Below are 4,299 nucleotides of genomic sequence, written 5' to 3' on the forward strand. Positions count from 1 at the left end.
CTCCTTATTCCGTTTATCATGTCATTTTATCACAGTTTTATTTATTGGTTCAGTTGCAATGATTTGTGTTTTCTTTAGAAGCAAAATGACCCCACAGAATACGAATGCATACTAGGATCTCCAATTTACTGTATCTATTCTGTTTCCATCATCATCATCATCTGGTGTGCCATGGAGCCAGTTCTGACTCATAGCAACCCTGTACAGGGTTTCTGAGCCTATAAATCTTTATAGGAGCAGAAAGCCTCATCTCTTGCCCATGGAGCAGCTAGTAGTTTCAAACTGCTGACCTTCAGGTTAGGAGCCCATCTCGTAATGACTACGTTACCCTCTACAATGACAAAAAATGGAACAGATGCGGATGATAATCCTGGGAATTTAAACTTCACAGGAACAGATATACGGACTGAATACAAACTATTAGAAGAAGCTGAACAGAAGCAGTGTGAGAGGAGACAGAGTGGTGAAGTGGCAGCTGGTCTGATGCAGCAGGACCACCTTGAACTTTTGCAATTAGCATTTGATTGAGAAAGCAGCCTGACAACACAAATATATATCGGAGGCTGGCGAAAGATGGGATTATCCCTTTGTTCCCACAATGTGACCAGAAGCATGGCCAGCCCTCATGGCCAGTGACACTTTCTGCTGGGCACAGCCCCTGTTCTGCCTGGTACACTGCCACATTGTCTGGAGGTTCCTGAACTCCACCTCATTTGTCCAGATAAATGGGCTTGTCAAGTCCTTGAGCATCTGTGGGCAAGCAGAAATGTCTAACTGTTCTGTAAGCCTCTAGCTGTCCTGTAAGCCCCAAAGAACAAGCACTTCGACCTCAGCCACCGTTTGAACCAACAAGTACTATTTCTGGATCAGGTACCCTGACCCAAGACAACAGCTGTACCAGTAGGAGCTCCATCTAGAAATGGGTGTTTTACATCCTCTAACGACCCACAAATTCTTTTGCTAGCAGAGGGTGCCAACCCACACTAGATGCTCTGCCTGCCACAGTGTTTTCCTCTCTGAGTCCTGTCCCTGCCCCCATTTTCTCCTTTATTTGGTTTTTTTTTTTTCATTTTTATCCCCGTGGTATAGTTAATTATCTAGGATCTCTTCTAGCCATAGTTTATAACTTCCACCAAACATTTCTGCCCTGCTGGATCTGGGTAAGAGAACATTGGAGAAGAAATTGAAAAGAGGACATGATTTACCTGTGGATATTAGCAGAGTTCATTGTAATTGTAAAAACTTGAAAATCTAGCATGGGTTTAAAACGAGCCATCTCAAAAACAGGAGGGGAAATTCACTATCAGGAGTGGAACATGCTCTTTGGATCCTGAGATCCCTAAGTATTGAACTTCCTTGACCCAGGAACAGAAAACTGTGAACCCGAGGAGTGGCAGAGGAGCCACAAGAGTGCCAAGAACTAAAGCACAAGTCAGAGTAGTAGACTTCCCAACCAGCAGAGTGACTTTTAGAAGGAAGCTTTCTTGTATAGTGGGGTGCCTCCAGGGGCTTAAGTGGCAGAGCTTAAGTGGCAGACCAACAGAGCTATTACCAAATGCTGTTAGGCTGAGGCTTATGGTAGAGTGGTGTCTCCTATGGGATATTATTAACTGCTGACCCCAAATTGTTACCATCGCTAATAAACCCCATAACTCTGAATATGGCGTCTGAGTTCTGTGTGGTCATTGCAATGAATTACCAAACCTAGCTAGAGTAAGGGGGTTGTGGAAGGATGGTTTCATGTCAAATTTTTTCCACTCCCTCTTCTCTTATTTATGATCCTTTCTTTCTCTGTATTTTTCTTTTCTTTTGCATCTCTTTTCTCTTTCCATTATATATATATATATATGTTGTTGTTGTTCTTGAGTGCCGTGGAGTCAGTTCTGACTCATAGCGACCCTGCACAGGGTTTCTGAGGCTGTAAATCTTTACGGGAGCAGAAAGCCTCTTCTTTCTCCCGCGGAACCGCTGGTAGTTTCAAACTGCTGACCTTGCGGTTCACAGTCCGATTCGTAACCACTACGCTACCAGAGCTCTCTCTCTCTCTATATATATATATATTCTATGAGGTTTTTTTTCTTTCTTTACTATTCTTTTTCTTTTCTTCCTCCAACCTTGTGATTTGCAGTCCACAGTTTTTCTTCTGGTATGTTTTTCTTTTCTTCCTCTTTTTTTCTTCTCTTCTTTAGTATTTATTTTCCTTTCTTTTTATTTTTAATTGTTAAATTATTTTTTCTTAGTCTTATTTGTCTGCTTTCGCCTATTTATTTTCCATTATTATTTCTCTTTGCTTTTGGTGCCACCCAATGGGAGACCACAACCATGCTGTCTAACCACACCCATACCTCCTGTGGCTCCACCTACTGGGTGAAACCTGTGCCACTTGTTCATTGATAGATAGCATTCAGAACCAGACAAACCCACCCTACACTGTAGTATACAAACAATGAGCATAAAAATGCACATATACATACATTCTTTATCACACCCACCTGGAGGCAGGCAGTGAATGTTAAAGAAAGCACCAACATACAGTAAATCAATTAATTACAAATACCACACCACAACATGTCTTTGAAAAACATAGAAAGTTTTAGTTCACAATAAGCCAGAGTATCTCCAAGAAGTGATCAAAATTTAGAGCCCAAAGAGTTTTCTGATGAAGAAATGGCATTGGAACATTCAAAAGAATAATATTTAAGTACTTTCAATAGATTGAGAGAAAGTTGCAGATGAATTCTAGGAAAGAACAGAAAACACTTTACAATATTCAGAAAAACATTATAAGAACAATCTGACAAAATAAATGAGAAATTAGAAACCATATAAAAACAGCAATCAGAAATTCAGAAGATTAATGCTGAGATTTCAGAAATAGGTAACATACTGAAATGGCCAAGGAGTAGAATTCATGGAAGGCCTAATTTATGAACTTCAACACAAATTTCTTAATGCTAATCTGCTAGAAGGACAATTAGAAAACAACAATAACCATGACAACAAAAGAATCCAAAAGAAAGCCTGAAAATTATGTGGGACACAATTAAAAGGATTAGCATATGTGTGATTGGATTTCAAAAACAGGAAGAAATGAAAACAACAAAAAAATAACCATAGAGAAAATTGTTGAAGAGTTATTGAAAGAAAACCTCATAATATTATGAAAGACAAGATTTGCATTCAATAAACTGAACCAACCCCCAAACAAGACAGAACCAAAAAGGAAATCACCAAGGTATATCGCAATCAAACTTTCCAAAACCAAAGACAAGAAGAGAATCCTGAAAACAGTACAGGGAAAATGAAAAGTTATCTACAAATGGTTTGTTGTTATTGCTGTTAAGAGCCATTGAGTCAGTGCTAACTCATAGCGAATCTGTATACAGTTTTTGAGGCTTTAAATTTTTTTTTTTGTTGTAGTGCCATTGGGTTGATTCTGTCAATAGTGACCCTGTAAAAGGTTTCTGAAGAGCAGCTGGTGAACTTGAACAGCCAACCTTGTGGCTCATAGCGACTTTGCAGTCAAGTGCATTAAACCACAGTGCCACACCAGTAAAAAGCCTCATCTTCTTCCTGCAAAGGACAATCAATAAGATTAAGCTCTGATTTCCCATCTGAAACCATGTTTGTTGTTATTGGGTGCCATCAAGTCAGTACTGACTCATAGTGACTTTATGCACAGCAGAACAAAACACTGCCCAATTCTGGGCCCACCTCATTACTCTTGCCACGCTTGAGTCCATCAATGCTGCCACTTGGTCAATCCATCTCATTGGGGGTCTTTTTTTTCTCTGACCCTCCACCTTACCAAACATGATATCCTTCTCCAGCGACCATGTAGGAAAGAGTAAATGGGATCGATACATATATATATAAAATTCTAAAAGAAAATAATTCCTGTCACGAATGATATACTCAACAAAATTGTCTCTCAAATACTATGGTGAAATTAGGAGGTTTCCAGGTAAAAAGAAGTTAAAGGAATTTATAAAAACCACACAGCCATATAACAAATACTAAAGGGAGTTCTTTGGGCAGTAGATAGCAACAGTAGACAATAACCTGAGGTTAAGATACATGACACCACCACCCAAAAGTCAACCTATATATAGAAAAATCCAAAATCAAATAAATCTACAAGACTGAAAATACGTAACCAGAGATACAAATTTGTAATGCAGACAATTACAAAATAAAAAGGGGAATAGCATAATAATATATCTTCAAAAGGGAGAGGAAGTTCAGTACAAGGGTGAGTCAAAAGTGATTCCCACTCTGGCTATATTAAAATGCCCATTC

General features: G+C 39.1%; 1 pseudogene; it reads left to right on the top strand.

Annotated features, from left to right (window-relative positions):
• Nucleotides 1-315: 315 nt before the first annotated feature.
• Nucleotides 316-4,299, top strand: part of LOC102830641 — a 36,583-nt pseudogene continuing 32,599 nt past the window's right edge.

This window comes from Chrysochloris asiatica, unplaced genomic scaffold (genome assembly GCF_000296735.1).
Source record: "Chrysochloris asiatica unplaced genomic scaffold, ChrAsi1.0 scaffold00151, whole genome shotgun sequence".
Classification (NCBI taxonomy): Eukaryota; Metazoa; Chordata; class Mammalia; order Afrosoricida; family Chrysochloridae; genus Chrysochloris; species Chrysochloris asiatica.